The sequence below is a fragment of the Anabrus simplex genome, chromosome 2 (genome assembly GCF_040414725.1).
Source record: "Anabrus simplex isolate iqAnaSimp1 chromosome 2, ASM4041472v1, whole genome shotgun sequence".
Classification (NCBI taxonomy): domain Eukaryota; kingdom Metazoa; phylum Arthropoda; class Insecta; order Orthoptera; family Tettigoniidae; genus Anabrus; species Anabrus simplex.
The window spans coordinates 978,179,365-978,198,090 of record NC_090266.1 but is presented as its reverse complement, the minus strand read 5'-3'; the positions used below and the strand labels follow the sequence as shown (position 1 = coordinate 978,198,090).

Genomic DNA, 18,726 nt, shown 5'->3' with positions numbered 1-18,726 from the left:
GTACCTGACGACTTGAAGAATGCTACCATCATCACTATCTGCAAGAAAGGCGATCGTAGTGTATGTGGGAACTACCGTGGTGTATCACTATTGTCAATTGCAGGTAAAATTCTAGCAAGAATTCTATTCAACCGGCTCCGAGTTATCTCAGAGAGGATTTTGTCCGAGTCTCAGTGTGGTTTCCGAACCTCCAGAGGCACAACAGATGTGATCTTCTGTGCTAGACAACTGCAGGGAAAATGCAGAGGGCAACAGCAGCCTCTGTATTTAGTTTTCTACGATCTGGAAAAAAGCCTACGATTTAGTACCAAGATCTGCTATGTGGAAAGTATTGAGACATTTTGGATGTCCTGAACGTTATGTGGAATTGGTTCAAGCTCTTCATGATGGCATGTCTGGACAGGTTTTTCATGGTAACTCAGTATCAGATTTGTTCCCAACCACCCATGGATTGAAACAAAGCTGTGTGCCTGCTCCTACACTCTTTCCACTGTATGTGGCTGCCATGCTGCATGAATTATCTGCACACAACTTAGGCATGGAGATTAAATTTCGTTTTGATGGAGGACTTTTCAGTCTGGTGAGACTTCGCTCACAAAGCCGTACTCTGGTTATCCGGGAGATAGAACTGCAGTATGCCGATGACACTGCATCTCCTGCTCTAACACTTGCAGAACTACAACAGTCGGTCAACTGCTTTGAAGCTGCAAGTGATCTTTTTGGTCTTGCCGTTTATGCGGGGGAAAAAAACGAAGGTAATTTCACAACGTGCCCCAGGATTTACTTTTCCTGAGTTCAGAATCTCCATCTTAGACACAACACTGGATCAGGCTGATCACTTTTCATATATTGGAAGCACCTTTTGTAAATGGTGTACCTGCAAACAAGACGTTGATAAAAGAATTGGGACTGCTCATGCAACATTCGTACGGATAATGCACAGAGTCTCCATGAATAACGACCTAAAACTGCATACCAAACTCATGGTGTACAAAGCTGTTGTCATTTCTACACTGCTGTATGGCTGTGAAACTTCGACACTCTATCGCCGTGATATGAAAGAACTTGAGCACTTCCACCAACAGAAAATGAGATTCATCTTGAATATTGAGTGGGACCAACATGGGAGTTCTCAACAAAGTGCAGCTAAATAGCATTGAGGCAGCAATCATCGCTCATCACCTGAGATGGTTAGGCCATGTTCGCTGCATGGGTGATACCAGGCTTCCCCGCCAAATTTTTAATTGTGAACTTTGCTCCGGCAGTAGATCTCATGGAGCCTTAATTAAGCTATTTGCATTACGTCGCACCGACGCAGAAATGTCTTATGGCGACGATGGGATAGGAAAGGCCTAGGAATGGGAAGGAAGCGGCCGTGGCCTCAATTAAGGTACAGCCCCAGCATTTGCCTGGTGTGAAAATGGGAAACCACGGAAAACCATCTTCAGGGCTGCCGACAGTGGGGTTCGAACCCACTATCTCCTGATTACTGGATACTGGCTGCACTTAAGCGACTGCAGCTGTCGAGCTCGGTCCCTAATTAAGCATTTTAAGGACCAGCTAAAACACATAATAAAGACAACTGGTATAGATATACAGACATGGGAAGAATGTGCTGTGGACCATTCACTGTGGCAGAACACTGCATCCACTGCTGTCAACTTGTTTAAAAAAGAACGCCGCCCGCAGACATCAAGAGACCAAGCGACAAGAAAGAAAACTCCGTCAGTTACAACCCCGTCCACCTTCATCCATTCAGTGTGATTTGTGTGGAGCCAGGATTGGTCTGTTTAGGCATCGCAAATACATACATAAACTGAGTAAAACTGGTGAATGTATGCAGGAAGAAGTTATATATACTCGGATTGAGTTACAGCCGACGACGATGTTTGTGAATTCACCTCTTCATACCTCACCCCCCTGTGGGTGGGGGAGGCAGACAAAGAATACACTCACGGTATCCCCTACATGTCGTAAGAAGCGATTAAAAGGAGCGACCAAGGGATGATTGAATTAGAACCATGAAACCACTTGTGATTAATACCATCATGTGGGGAACACCATGGGTCGCCTTTACTTGCGAGTAGTACCACTATGTTGGGTACACAATAGCTTTGTGATTAATAGCAGTAGAGTGTGGTTCACTGTGGGTTTACAGTACCTGTGATTAGTACCACTATATGCAGAACACCACGGGCTTATGTTGCCTGTGATTAGTACCATTATCTGAGAAACACCACAGGTCTGGGTGTTGCCTGTGATTAGTACCACTATATGAGCGACGTTGTGGGTCTGCGTTGCCTGTGGTTAGTACACACTGTGTGAGGAACACCGTGGGATAGTTCAGGTCCCTGTGATTAGTATGCCTAGATGAGGAACACCAAGGGTTTGCGTTGCCTATGAGTGGCGCCATCATGTGAGAAACATCATAGGTCTGTGTTACCTGTGCGATGCACAATACTTGTGAGTAGTACCCTGATGTGTGGAACACCGTGAGTCTACCTTACTTGTAATTAGTACTGCTACTTGAGAAATACCATGGTATAAGCAATAATGAGGGGCCGTTGACCTGGATTTTGGACCCCTTTAGGCAACATGCATCATCGATTCAGGATTGTGCTTTGGAAGCAGTCCCTTGGTCGGCAATACTATTTTTTAATGATAGTTTCTGGGAAGGTGGGGCATTGCGGGTCGGTTCCACTGATTGTGACACAGGTGTAGAATAATATATTGGAAATGGAAAGTGTTTGTAGGAGATCTTATTTGTAAATCTTGTGTTTTAGTAATATCTTCTGTATGATCTGGAGTGTGGTGCTAGAATATTTTATTTGTATTCCATGTAACTACCTAACCTGTGCTGTGTAAATATTTTTGTAACGTATTGTATTTGTAACTAGTAGATTGAAAATGAAAACCTACAACCTGTTTTCCAATCATTGACTGGGTCAGGAATGAAATGAATCATATATAGGCTATTAGTACGATGGGGTCGCCACTCCCAAAGTGATTTTATTAATGACTGATAGATGCTATGAAATGAGAATGGAGAGTGTTGCTGGAATGAAGATGACAGGGAAAACCGGAGTACCCGGAGAAAAACCTGTCCCGCCTCCGCTTTGTCCAGCACAAATCACACGTGGAGTGACCGGGATTTGAACCACGGTATCCAGCGGTGAGAGGCTGACGCGCTGCCGTCTGAGCCACGGAGGCTCCCTTGTAACTAGTAGATTACATTTCTATATTAACTGGAACAGTCCAGAAAGTTTGTGACATAAATTTTTTAACAGGGTGTGTTGGCCTTTATTAGTTATGCATTCAAGAAATATGTTCTTACTATTCTGGAAATGGAAGGATCGCAATCATTTGTGTTAGAGAAAATGGTTCAAAGGTCACGACTGCTGAAAGAGTTGTGATTGGTCAATCCAGGCAAGCTCCAGTGTTCTGATTGGCTACTCCTAGGCCAGAATTCCCTTTAAAAGGGGCTAGGCAGCATTTTGTGAGAGGTCTTAAATCTCTGAGCCGTCTTGGCTTGCCGAGCCTGCCAAAGTTTTTGACGTCGTGAACGTCTCCTCGGTAGCAGCATGAGCTGCCTTGGGGTAAGCACTGTTGTTTTCTGTCCGGTTTTAAGTTCCATTTAGTTTTCATTTGTGTATCACAGGAGTTTGCCCTAATCGCCACTCTTTTGATCAGATGTTGTGAAAAGCAAGTTTTGATTTCATTGTAACATGTATTAGTATTTTGTGCTTCCTCTTACTTGCAATATTGTATTTGTGGAGTTTGATTTGTACTGAGATGTATTTGCTTAACTCTTTGAATTTAAGGCAAAGCTCTTGTCTAAGAAAATCTAAACTGTATTTGTCAAAGAATGTCTCAAGTCGTGCGTAGTGTGTATCTAGATTTGATGTACAGCTGAATTTGTTTCTGAAGTTAATTTGTATTGCCGATTTTGTAAATAATATTTTGAAAACAGGAGATCACTATTGGCTTTTCGGAAAACCGCAACCTTCGCACCTCCATGGCCCTTGGTGAGGTTTCCCAGTCTCCTTTCCATGTTCCTGGTTTATTATCATCAAGTTTCCCTCACTGATATTTACCAGTGTTGTTTTCGGTGGAGTTCTGCGTAGTTCATCAGATGTTTTATGGTGTGTGTAGTGTCTTAGGTACCGTGCAATTGCATTAACTTTCCTCGCTTTAACTGTGTTTGGTGTAGCTGCTGAAGTACTGGTTACAGATTGCTTTAAGTTTATAGTTGTTCATCGTAGTCTTCTTGAATTCTAGTTAGTGGATTGTTTTTGGAATTATTTTTAACTTTCCATATTGTGAGTTGGATCTGCTGATTATTTTAAATTCATATTCATCCATTCATTCTTCATCATCATGTTTTGAATTCTGGTTAGTGGATGAATTTTGTACTTTGATATTGTCATTACTTTTCGTCTCATTTCATACCATTAGGGGCTGATGACCTAGATGTTAGGCCCCTTTAAACAACAAGCATCATCATCTTCAGACCTCGCTCCAAGATGAACAGTAGGTCAATTCAGTGGCAATTTTTTGAACGTGAGAAAAGACCCTTCTTTCACAGTGAACTGGAATAGAAATAGACGGAGATTGTTGCATTGTTCCGATTGTAATGTGTCCTTTAATTTACACATCATTTTAACGTCTGTTGAGGTCTATTTATCATTTATGATAAGCATTTCAGAACAATTTTATGCATCTACAGAAAAGTATGTTGGATATCTGAACCCAATTTTATAATTCATTTAGAATGTAGCCGTTTTTTTTTTTTTTTCTTTTCAGTGCGAGTCAGTTTACATATCCTTAAAAAAATTCAGTTTGATGGACACAGGTGTTCTATAGTGTTGTGTTTGTTATATTCTTGATAGATGGACTTGGAAAGCTTGTTGTTTGATTCATCAGTCCATAGAATGGTTTAATGCAGATCTCCATACCACCCTATCCTGTGCTAAACTTTTCATTTCTACATAACTACTACATCCTACATCTGCTCTAATCTGTTTGTCATATTCATACCTTGGTCTACCCTTAGGGCCGCTTCACACTAGGCGACTGGAATCGGCGACCAGCCGCGCGTGCTTGTGAAACATTGTTTTAAATGGAGCTCTTCACACTGGGCAACTCAGTAGCCGAGCTACAGAAAGAAGCTTGGCGACCGACCTTGCAGTAGCTCACTCCCGCTACTGGTCGCCGAGACAGATTTCGCAACCCGGGCTGGCGACAGCTGGTGAACCATGGTTTTGTATTGGAGTCTTCACACTAGGCGACTGTGTAGCCCAGCTACTCGTCCTCTTTGCATTCCATTCAAAACACTCTTCAGTGTCATTGGGCATTTCAAGTTCCTTCCCATTTTGTACTGCGTTTCAGAATATTACAAACTGTACTAAATAAACATGTTACATTCAGTATGAATGATTTAATTATATAAACTGAGCAGTGTCTATCTGGAACTTAAACTGGGATGAATAGGCTGTAGTAATGAAGTTGAGAATACATGGTATGAAGTAATGCCATAGTTTTTCAGCTACTTTAAAGAAAGAACATCCCAGGAAAGGATCGAGCTTTGTAATTAAAATATTACAAATATAAACGACAACACTTTTATTAAACGTTCAATATAAATGAGATTTTGCTGTATGCTCAGCACGGCGTCCTTCTGTCCAGAGGGCCCTGGTTCGAAACCCGAACGGGTCGGGGATTTCTTAAAATTTGCTTTAGGTAGCACCGACACATACGTCTAATGGCGACGAGGGTACAGGAAAGGGATACGCGTGGGAAGGAAGAGACTGTGCCCTTAATTAAAGTACAGCCCTAGCATTTGCCTGGTGTGAAAATGGGAAACCACAGATAACCTTCCTCAGGACTCCCTATAGTGGAGTTCGAACTCACTATCTCCCAAACGCAAGATGATAGCTCCGTGGCACAAACCGCATGGCCGTTTGCTCGGTCGGGAATTTTAATCTTGTATGGTGCCACTGCCTCGGGGACTGGGTGCTTTTGTTCGTCTATACACACCACACGCAATAGTAAATACATCGCTCCGTAAAATTGGGTCAGATGCAGACCTCTATTGGGAAAAAGTCCGGCAGAATAGAAAGATAATGGAGAAGATTTTGCCAATACAAGGGCAGGCAGGAAATTTTTTTATTATTAAGTTGTGGAGAGAACGATATTTAAGGCACCTTGTTGCGAGCGTTCTTGATTTTACTTTTAAAATGAAGGTTGAAGGGAATGAACCAACAATTTTCAAAATGAGGCTGTACGAACAACTATATTACCGTCTTCTCAGTAGTCTACACAGAAAAGTGAAGTACCGGTAACTATAAGAAAAACTTACGAAGCTTTCATTCTTTCTTTTCTTCAGTAATAAGAGCAGCAAGAGACACTCCTCTGCCTGAGAACTCGTTATAAAAACTGTCACTTGGCCGGGGAAGGCGGCTAAGTAGCGCGGCCGACTACCGCACGGCGACACGGAATTCACCTGAGCTACTCTGTAGCCGATTCTGGTCGCCGATTACTGTCGCTTAGTGTGAAGCGGTCCTTACCGTTCTTACTGCCTACACTTCTCTTTACCAATATAGTCACTGTTCCGCATGTTGCACAATCTTGAGCAATCTTTGCTTCTATGCGGATATGTTCAGACTCTTACCCAAATTAAAGGTTATTCATATATGATATACAGTACATGTTCCATGTACCCTACCCAAAAATTCTTCTTGAAACACTGTTCTTACATTTTAATTTAACAAACTCGCATGGTTTTTGCTACTTTATATTACACATTATTTTACAAACATTTCCTAACCTAAAATCAGGGAATCGTACTTGTGTACGGTTACAACTGGTTGTGTTACTATCCTGGCTTAAAAGAGACTCTGTGTGAGAAGTGTGGGTGAGGGGTGTGACAAATTTGTTTGTTCTTCTGTCAGGCTGCAAATGCATGTATTAAAAAAAGAAATAGTGAATCCCTTACGATTATCAAAGTGTTGTCATCTATTAATTATGATCCTGAACTCTCAGATTTAAAAACATTCTCCCTACACACGCTACTGAGGGAAATAGTATTGGAGTTCATCAGCTGAAAATCGAAAAGTGTCGTAGCAGACAGAGATGATGTGATATTATATTATGGCACAGGTCTTACCTCTGCAGGCACTCGAGCCTTCTGCAAGTTCGGATTATTGAAGTACCTGTCACATAAGTAGGCCTACTTGTTAATTTTCATAGCAGATATAGTTAATATTTTATACCAATGATAATGTGTTTCTGTTATCTCAAAAAAGTTCTGGCAAAGCCGCTATATCAGTCAATTTTCATCTATGTTCATATCGGTGTAATGTAATTTTGCACTCTACCCTTAATAGGGTACATTTAAAAAAAATTTCACATCAACATGCCGCTGTAGGTAGCTATATCATGGATGAGGAATATAATTTGAAGTGCAATTTTTAAATTTCATTTTCCCCACAAATATGAATAACTATAGTTTCGTACGGTGCGTCACATAGGAGACTCACTGTTTAAAGATAGTTCATGGAAAAAAAAAAATTACAAGATTGCGACATTTGTTTACAACCTTTGACCGTGAATGTAACATCTTTGACAAAACCTTGATTATCCGTTGCTCGATTAACCGTTTTGCGGATTATCCGTCGCCAAAAAAATCTTGATTAAAAGAAAAAAAGCAATGTACAGTCGCTTCAAAACTGAATGAGCGTACTCTTAATGTCAATAATAATAATAATAATAATAATAATAATAACATAAATAATGTTACTGGTTATCCGTCCCACTAACCACTTGGACGGTTTCCATAGATGCCGAGGTGCTGAAATTTTGTCTCGCAGAAGTTCTTTTATGTGCCAGTAAATCTTCCGACACGAGGCTGACGTATTTGAGCACCTTCAAATACCACTGTACTGAGCTAGGATCGAACTTGCCAAGTTGGGGTCACAATGCCATCGCCTCACCCGTCTGAGCCACTCAGTCCGGCTTTTGACGTCAATGTATCTTGATACACTATTCTGTTTTGGAGCGACTGTACATTTACTTTCGACTCCTGAGTCCACGATCATAACGTACAGTACACGCACATAGACGGCCCCGGGGCCTTCGGTCGCCACCGAACTCGGTCAACGCTGGGAAACAAAAGATGCAACAGAGTTATTTGGGAGGGCCTCCTGTTTACCGCATTCATCTGCAATGGTCGCTAAAGAAAGCAGACTTACCGCGCGTGCCTGCTAACTCAGATCGACTGGTTTCCCGCGTCGCAAAGTCAACCTGGAACGAAGAAAACGTGGTATTAATAAAAGGAAGTAGGGACATATGTATGCTCACACGCACGGCAAAATAAATTATACTTACCCTGGTCAGCGGCAATTGGCATTGGAGACATGACTTCATACATTTTTTTTACTACGTAATTTTATGTTTTGTAAAATTATTTAACTTTCAACTGTTACGAAAGAAGAGGGATGCTATTCAAATTCAACAGTCGCAAACTTTATTATCCATTCCATTGTTGACAAATGAGGTACTGTAATTTGCCCACTCCCGGCCCATGAGGCATAGAGTACTGTATGCTGGTCATTTCTACTTCAGAATGATGCCTACAACTTATTTGGTAGCGTGTAACATCTCTGAGTACCATTCGTAGATCTTTCATATGGTTCTCTGTCAAGGTTAAATATTTTCACCATACGCTACTGCATCGTAAATATTTCACAATGCACAGGAATTGGAAACCAGCCTAGTGGTCCGTCATACTCAACCTCCACTATTAGTAGACAGGTAGGCTACATTCTGTACTGTAGTGCAAAATAAGTAAATGTGAGAGTGACTGATAAAGTTGAGCACTTATTTTTCCGTTTTAACAGCCTTGAAATGTTGAGATTGAAATCTGCAGTAAAAAGAAAACGTGTAGTTTTAACCATACAAAATAAGGTTAGTTTTAACCATACAAAATAAGGTTAATATAATCGAACAGTTAAAGAAAGGTGAACTAGTCTCAAATTTAGTATCAGAGTTTGGTGTGGGTGTGACAACAGCGCGGGACCTAATGAAGAATAAAGACAAAGTGTTGCAGTTTGCGGCAATTTCTGACAGTTCGCATTGCATCTCTAAAAGAAAAACAATGAAATCATCATCTTTCAAATAACTGGCTGCTGCGTTATTCACGTGGTTTCAGCAAAAGAGAGGTGAAGGTGTACCTATTAGTGGTCCTATGATAACAATGCAGGCACAAATTTTTCTCGAAAAGATGAGGCTCTCAGGGTCCTCACCAACATCCAATGGTTGGCTACAGAGATTTCAGGACAGACATGGCATTCGAGAATTGAACATCGAAGGAGAAAAACTAAGTGGTAACAGCAGTGCAGCAGAAAACTTAAGATATGAGTTTAAGCGCATAATTGAGAGATACAATTTTGTTTCAAGTCAAGTGTATAATACTGATGAAACTGGACTTTATTGGAATTGCTTACCCAGTAAAACACTAGCAGCTGCTGAAGTGAAATCAGCTCCTGGTCAAAAATCTAGTAAAGAGCACGTTGCCATCTTGTGCTGTGTGAACGCTAGTGGCGACCATAAATTAAAATTAGCTGTTGTTGGTAAAGCAAAAAAACTGCGCTCTTTCAAAGAACAGTGATGAAATATTTCTCAGTAGATTATTGTCGAAACAAATCTGCATGGATGACACACAATATTTTCAGAACTTGGTTCCATAATAAGTTCGTTCCGCAGGTTTGAGATTTCTTGGCGCCCGAAGGTTTGCCATTAAAAGCCGTCCTTTTTCCTTGATAATGCACCCTCTCACCCTGTTGGTACAGCGTTGAAATCAGAGGATGGAAACATTTTTGTTTCCTATTTGCCACCTAATGTAACTTCATTAATTCATCTGATGGACCAAGGCATCATCGCAACCTTTAAGGCGCATTATAAGCGGGAATTGCTAGGCCTCTTTACTTTCCAAAGAAACATCAGTGGTTGAGTTTTGGAAAAAACTCGGTCTTAAAGAAGCGCTTCATCTTGCCCAGAAATCTAGTAACCGCTCAGAACATCACTCGATAATGGAGAAAATTTTATGTTGATGCCAAAGAGCTCGCCTGCGATTTTCACGGGTTCACTGATAAGAATGAAAATGAGGGATTGATAATCAAAGATATTGAAGACTATTGAAAATAATTCATTTTCGAGAAGTGGATGAAAGTAACATTGAGGAGTGGCTTCATACTACGATGTATTGCATGGGCGTCACACTTTAATTGATGACGAAATAGTAAATAAAAGCGCAAGCGTTAACTCGGCAGTCAAATGTGAAGTGACAAGCGAAAGTGAGGGGGGATGTTAAAGAAGAGTGCGTCACAAACAATCGCATAACCGTTCAGACCGCACTGGAGTCGGCTGAAACGTTAATGGAATTCTTGGAGCAAGAGGGCGATAAGGATTTTTCAGACATTCTTGTAATTAGAAAGCTCAGAATGGACATAAAGAAGAAAATAAGTTGTAGGAGTATGCAAAAAAAAAAAAATGTAACGGATTTTTTAAAAACAGTTTGAATGACACCTGGCAAATTAATTATTTATGGTCTGCTGGTAATTTAGGTGAATATTTAGTATGTATTGTTATAGCTTTGACTACATTTTGGTTTTAAAGAGGGTTTAATGCACTGCATTTTAAGGTTATTCAGTATGTACAAACGCATAGTTCCTCAAGGTCCATTACACGAGCAGTTTCTTACTTGGACAACATTTGAATAACAAGTGGTTTTAGTGAATTGACAAATAATCACTAAATATTTTATTAGCAATTGAAAAATGACGTGTAATTATTTGGGTATTTGTAAACAAAACAGCAAGATGAGATTGTTATGCATTTGCTATAAGTGTATCACTTCAATCTTAACACACAGTAAAAAGAAACTTCTAGACTTTCACATGTTCAGAGTGTAAAAATAAAAGTGTTGAATGTACAGCTAAGCATGTTAAAACTTTTAATCAATGTATTTATTTGGTGAAAAATAGTGTATGGTGATGTATATCCCTATATGTCACCACGGCAATTTTAATTAATATGTACTTGCTGAATTTGTGTGATTTGTATGATTTAGACTTATGATAACATTTGTATATGTCGAAACCAGTACCACTATTGAATAAAATAATGTAGATAACATCTTATACAACTTGTAATTTGTATTGAAAAGGTTGAACCTTACTAAAACTTACCTCTGTAATCTCAGTTCACTACGAAAAAACAATAAAGTTTATATCTTTGAAGTGGGACTTGAACCAGCTAACCATGATGTCAAACCATACAGACTTGACACCTTAACGATCATGGCTACCAGGTGGGCACTAGATTACAGTCCACACAAAATATTCACCCGCCGTAGATTGACTGACATGTCGACATGAATGTGTATATTTTCTGGCGCCCAGTAAATACAATTGAATGGTTACCCCTAGTAAACGTCTAACCCACAAGAAATTGAAAATTGAGCTTTCGGTGGAATAGTGATCTGTCTGAAAGCACTCATGATCTCGTGAACATAAAACAATGTAAATCTTTTTTAAAGCGGAGTTATTTAATTTTTGATGTTTGCGTCCTGGCGAATACTTATCTGTCTTCATGAAAATGGCTAATCAAGTTCTTAGCCACAACAGTGCTGAAAAACAATTTAACAAATGTAGAAAATGTAGAATTAACATATTTAAATGGAAGGATACTAAAAATAAAGCACTGAGGAATGCTGGGAAGCCCTACAAGTGCCAGGAAAATACCCATCACAACAGGTGAGTGTAATAGTGATCTACAAGGACGGTTTGAAAAGTTCTCGGAATCACTACTAGTTGTCATTGCTAGAGCAACGAGGTTCCCGCGCAGTAATCACACATCCTTTGAGTGAACACGTGGCGCGTCAGTGCTCTAGTTGCAGGAGTGTGGTAGTGACGACTCTTTGTTGTTGTTCCCGCGTAGTGATTTGTGACAGTGGAAAAAACTGAGATTCGAGCAGTGATTAAATACTTTGTAAAGAAAGGTATGAAAGCAAAGGAAATTCATGCCGACTTTCAGAACACACTGGGGGACTCTGCTCCTTCATTTTCAACTGTTGCCAAGTGGACCAGCGAGTTTAAATTTGGTCGTGAGAGCTTGGATGATGATCCGCGTAGTGGACGGCCAAAAAGTGTTACGACCCCAGAATTTATCGCAAAAGTGCATAAAATGGTCATGGAGGATCGTCGACTGAAAGTGCGAGAGATTGCTGAAACTGTAGGGATGTCTTCTGAATGGGTATATTATATTTTAACCGAAGAATTGGGTATGAAAAAATTATCTGCAAGACAATATTGGACAATAAACGCACCAGATTGGAAATGTCCGAACAAAGTCTGAACCAACAAGATTTTTTGTGCCGGTTTGTGACTACAGATGAAACTTGGGTCCACTACTATACCCCAGAGACAAAACAGCAGTCAAAGCAGTGGAAACATGCTGATTCACCACCATCGGCCGGAAAGGTCATGGCCTCAGTTTTCTGGGATGCAAAAGACATTCTGCTGATAGATTATCTTCCTACTGGCCAAACAATTACGGGGCAATACTATGCAAACCTCCTAGACCAACTACAGGAAAAGATACGCGAAACAAGGCCTGGTTTGGCAAGGGAAAAAGTCATCTTTCATCAGGACAACGCTCCGCCACACACAAGTGTTATTGCCATGGCAAAACTTCATGAACTGGGGTACGAATTGTTGCCACATCCACCTTATTCACCTGATTTGGCACCATCAGACTTTCATCTATTCCCCAAACTGAAAATTTTCTTCAGTGGACGTAGATTTTCTACAAGGGAAGAACTGACAGCCGAATTGGAGAAGTATTTTGCAGGCCTGGAGGAATCTCATTTTCGAGATGGGATCAAGGCATTGGAACATCGCTGGACCAAATGCATTAGTCTACAGGGAGACTATGTTGAAAAATAAAAGCAGTTCCACCGACGGAAGATACTTAATTCTAGTACATTTCGAGAACTTTTCAAACCACCTACGTAACTTTAAGGTGGTCTGTAAGTTGTTCACAAATTTATGTCTTATGTTCATAATCCTTTGCAATTTTCAGTGGCATATTTCAGTAAACCTTATTTAATTCAAGTTGTATTCAGTGTGCAGGGATGATGGTTTATAAAATCTATGGAATATAAAAGTATTATTATTAGGTTAATGTCTGCCCCTGCTGTTATCAATGTGGAGAGATTTTGCCAGATATGAAGAAGTCGTACAGTACTTCTATCAACTAACATATATTACGATGAATAGACCAGGATTTTAGTAGGGTGTATAACCTCGGAGGAAGTAAAACGTCAAGAAGTCAAGGAAACAGGCAGCCTTTAAATACAAACTTTGTGTGAATAGCAAAACTTGTGTAAGAGAACACTACTTCATGCTGAATGTGTATTTTTCACATTATTGTATCATTTAAATATAATTATAGGTTAGATCATTCTTCCAGTGTTTCCAGATACATAACTTTTCCACTAAATTTTGCATTTATGTATATGTATCTATTAAAAATATATTATCTCCCCTCAATGACCTACATATGCTTTATATTGCATAGAAGATTGAAAATATGAACGATTTACTTATGACACTTTTGGAAATTAAAATGAACTTTTTTTTTTTTTCCCCCTTTCCCAATAATTTTCTATTTGTGGGTTAGATCTTTATTCGGTGTAACTATTCAGTTATAACTATTCACTTTTCCATTAAGTTTGAATTTAGCCTTATCAGACCACACACTCTTCGTCACAAACTCTTCATCCTTATTTACCATATGCTGAAACCATCCTCATTTAAATGCATGCTATAGTCCAGTTACATGCCCGTTCCACTTAGTGGCTTTTAGAATCCATTGTACACTCGCACTCCTCACTGCTGTCTAATGAGCACATTGTGTAGCAGACTTCTGAGGCGATATTGCAAACTTTTCTAAGACCATCGCCAGAGAAGTATGACTTGTACCTGTACAAGGTTTTCTGACTCCCCCTTGTGCTTATCACAAATAGTATCATGCATCTCAAACTTATCTCAAAGCCTTATAATTGTCAAGCGTGTTGGAGGCTGTGTTGCAAAGTATGCCTCACACATATTGAACTTCAGGAACATTTTCAAACCTGAACCACCCGTTTTAAAATGAGCCTCCATTCCTCCTGGCCATTTTGATTCTCTATCATGTGTCACATGTTAGTCGTAAGAGTCATATGGGTATCGACATCTGTTGAGAAAAAGTCATACTATATATTCCACTGATAGTTCAGTGCTATTCTGAGGATACCATCTGTTATGAATGTATCTTAGTTACTGTATTAGATTAGATGTCCTTTATACATGTTAATGATAGTGTTCTGCTTCGTGTACATTTTTGGAGGTGCTCTTCGAGATTTTTTGTATTTCTTGGATATCTCACTGAAAAAATTTAAGTACAAACTTTATTAAATAATAACACCCCTGCTTTCTACAAGTCATTTGTCCATCCTACTCGAACTAAGTTATTTAATACATTATTCAAACGTGCCACGCTTCTTTTTAATTTGTATTACACTGACAGATTTACGATCCTAAAGATAAAGAAAATATTAATTTAATTTCAATGTGTACCAGTAGTGACTTTCACAATGTGGCAATGTAAAAGTTGGTAGTCATTTTTCATCGTGCAGCTCACGGCAGATGTCAACATGCGAGTTAAAAGATAACCTCAAGGTGTTGTATCAGCAAACAGGGTCCATTCGCTGTGTGGTTGGTGGCACAGAATGTAACCCAACAGTTAAGGTAATGATTTATAGTTATTTCCTAACTAGTAATAGGGTAGAAATAGTTAGGTTGCTACCTTAGGGACCAAGGTTACATGAAATGGTATGTATGTATGTATGGCAAAGCTGTCTCCAACAAGGTCATCGAGATTTCTGGAGGAGTGGAAGATAAAGGCTTCTCGGTATAAAGCAGTATGCGTTTCTTTGTTTCTCAACAATAAAAAGTGATTTTGTAAGAATGTAAGTACTTTTTTTAGATTAAGGGAGCTTTTGTAGGGAAACTTAAAAAGAAAATATGTTGTTACACTGTTAATATGTTGGCACCAATGTATTCCCCATTTTAGGTTTAATACAGTCTGTCCCCTCCTCTGCGAACCATGTGACCTTGCCGTGGTGGGGAGGCTTGCGTGTCCCAATGATGCAGATAGCCGAGCCGCAGGTGCAACCATATCGGATGGGTATCTGTTGAGAGACCAGACTAACGAATGGTTCATCGAAAGGGGGGTAGCAGCCTTTCGGTAGTTGCAAGTGCGGCATTCTAAATGATTGACTGATACGGCCTTGTAATAATGCTCAACATGGCTTAGCCCTTGTTGATACTGCTACACGGCTGAAAGCAACGGGAAACTACAGCCATAACTACCTCCCGAGGACATGCAGCTCTCTCTGTATGAATGAAGTACTGATGATGGCTTCCTCCCGGGTAAAATATTCCGGAGGTAAACTAGTCCCCCATTCGGATCTCCGGGTGGGGACTACACGAGAGGAGGCGATCATCAGGAAGATGGATACTGACATTCTGCGAGTCGGAGCGTGGAATGTTAGAAGTTTGAATCGTTGTGGTAGGTTAGAGAATCTGAAAAGGGAGATGGATAGGCTAAAGTTAGATTTAGTTGGTATAAGTATGTTGGCAGGAAGAACAGAATTTTTGGTTAGGCGACTACCGAATTATCAACACGAAATCAAACAGGGGAAATGCAGGAGTTGGTTTAATAATGAATAAGAAAATAGGGCAGCGGGTAAGCTGCTACGACCAGCATAGTGAAATAATTATTGTCGTCAAGATAGACACCAAACCAATGCCCACCACAATAGTGCAGGTCTATATGCCTACTAGTTCAGTGGATGATGAAGAAATTGAAAGAATATATGAGGAGATAGAAGATTTAATACAATATGTAAAAGGTGACGAGAATCTAATTGTGATGGGAGACTGCAATGCAGTGGTAGGCCAAGGAAGAGAAGGTAGTACAGTAGGAGAATTTGGATTGGGACAAAGGAACGAAAGAGGAAGTTGGCTGGTTGAATTCTGCACTGATCATAATTTAGTTCTTGCCAATACTTGGTTCAACCACCACAAACGACGGCTGTATACATGGACGAGACCTGGAGACACTGGAAGGTATCAAATAGACTTCATTATGATTAGGCAGAGATTCAGAAACCAGGTGTTGGATTGCAAAACTTTCCCAGGAGCAGACGTGGACTCTGACCACAACTTGTTGGTCATGAAATGCCATCTGAAGTTGAAGAAATTGAAGAAAGGAAAGAATGCAACAAGATAGGATCTAGACAAGTTGAAAGAAAAGAGTGTGAGGGATTGTTTCAAGGAACATGTTGCACAAGGACTAAATGAAAAGGCTGAAGGAAGCACTATAGAGGAAGAGTGGAGAGTCATGAAAAATGAAGTCAGTAGGGCTGCTGAAGAAATGTTAGGAAGGAAGAAAAGATCAACTAAGAATCAGTGGATAACTCAGGAGATACTAGACCTGATTGATGAACGACGAAAATACAAGAATGCTAGAAATAAAGAGGGCAGAAAAGAATACAAGCGATTAAAGAATCAAGTGGATAGAAAGTGCAAGGTATCTAAGGAAGAATGGCTGAAGGAAAAGAGCAAGGATGTCGAAGGCTGTATGGTCCTGGGAAAGGTAGATGCTGCAGACAGGAAAATCAAGGAAACCTTCGGAGAAAGGAAATCTAGGTGCGTGAATATTAAGAGCTCAGATGGAAAGCCACTTCTAGGGAAAGAAGACAAAGCAGAAAAATGGCAGGAGCATATCCAACAGTTGTATCAAGGTAACGATGTAGATAATTTGGTACTGGAACATGAAGGGGCTGTTTATGCTGATGAAATGGGAGACCCAATTTTGAGGTCAGAGTTTGACAGAGCTGTAAGTGACCTAAATAGGAACAAGGCACCTGGAATTGATGATATTCTCTCTGAATTACTGACTGCCTTAGGAGAAACCAGCATGGCAAGATTATTTCATTTAGTGTGCAGGATGTATGAGACAGGAGAAGTCCCATCCGATTTTCGGCAGAATGTTGTTATACCTGTTCCCAAGAAAGCCGGTGCTGACAGGTGTGAAAACTACCGCACCATTAGTTTAGTATCTCATGCCTGCAAAATTTTAACACATATTATTTACAGAAGAATGGAAAAACAAGTTGAAGCCGAGTTGGGAGAAGATCAATTTGGCTTCAGAAGAAATGTAGGAACACGTGAAGCTATCCTGACTTTACGTCTGATCTTAGAGGATCGAATCAAGAAGGACAAGCCCACGTACATGGCATTCATAGATCTAGAAAAGGCATTCGATAATGTTGATTGGACCAAGCTATTTATGATTCTGAAGATGATAGGGATCAGATACCGAGAACGAAGAATTATCTACAATCTGTATAAAAATCAGTCTGCAGTGTTAAGAATCGAGGGCTTTGAAAAAGAAGCAGCAATCCAGAAAGGAGTGAGGCAAGGCTGCAGTTTGTCCCTTCTCCTTTTCATTGTTTACATAGAACAGGCAGTAAAGGAAATCAAAGAGACATTTGGAAAGGGAATCACAGTCCAAGGAGAGGAAATCAAAACCTTGAGATTTGCCGATGATATCGTTATTTTATCTGAGACTGCAGAAGATCTCGAAGTTGCTGAATGGTATGGATGAAGTCTTGGGTAAGGAGTACAAGATGAAAATAAATAAGTCCAAAACAAAAGTAATGGAGTGCAGTCGAACGAAGGCAGGTGTTGTAGGAAATATTAGATTAGGAAACGAAGTCTTAAAGGAAGTAGATGAATATTGTTACTTGGGTGGTAAAATAACTAATGATGGCAGAAGTAAGGAGGACATAAAATGCAGACTAGCACAAGCAAGGAAGAGCTTTCTTAAGAAAAGAAATTTGCTAACTTCAAACATTGATATCGGAATTAGAAAGATGTTTTTGAAGACTTTTGTGTGGAGCGTGGCATTGTATGGAAGTGAAACATGGACGATAACTTGCTCAGAAAGAAAGAGAATAGAAGCTTTTGAAATGTGGTGTTACAGAAGAATGCTGAAGTTGAGATGGATAGATCGAATCACGAATGAAGAGATACTGAATCGAATTGGTGAGAGGAGATCGATTTGGCTAAATTTGACGAGAAGAAGAGATAGAATGATAGGACACATCTTAAGACACCCAGGACTTGTTCAGTTGGTTTTTGAAGGAAGTGTAGGTGGTAAGAACGTTACGGGTAGACCAAGGTATGAATATGACAAGCAGATTGGAGCAGATGTAGGATGCAATAATTATGTAGAAATGAAAAGGTTAGCACAGGATAGGGTGGCATGGAGAGCTGCATCAAACCAGTCTATGGACTGATGACTCAAACAACAACAACAACAGTCTGTCCAACCACCGCATGACACTAATATTACTGCTGCTGAGTGAAGTTCTCTTGCAAATGGATTTCTGTAAAGTTGAATTTATGCTTTTATTAATGGCGGCTTTACTTGTAAAACAGTTTTTTTTAATTTGTGACTACCAAAACATTTCTCTCTCTTTTGTGGCAAACATGTATGTTTTTTGTATCCAATACCCTGCCCTGCCACAACTCCTCCTTCTCCCTCTCCCCAAAG

At 40.0% G+C, this 18,726-nt stretch overlaps 1 protein-coding gene across 2 annotated transcripts in view; it reads left to right on the top strand.

Moving 5' to 3' along the window:
- Positions 1-18,726, top strand: part of LOC136864592 (histone lysine demethylase PHF8) — a 557,749-nt gene that overhangs the window by 75,921 nt on the left and 463,102 nt on the right. The window lies entirely within an intron of this gene.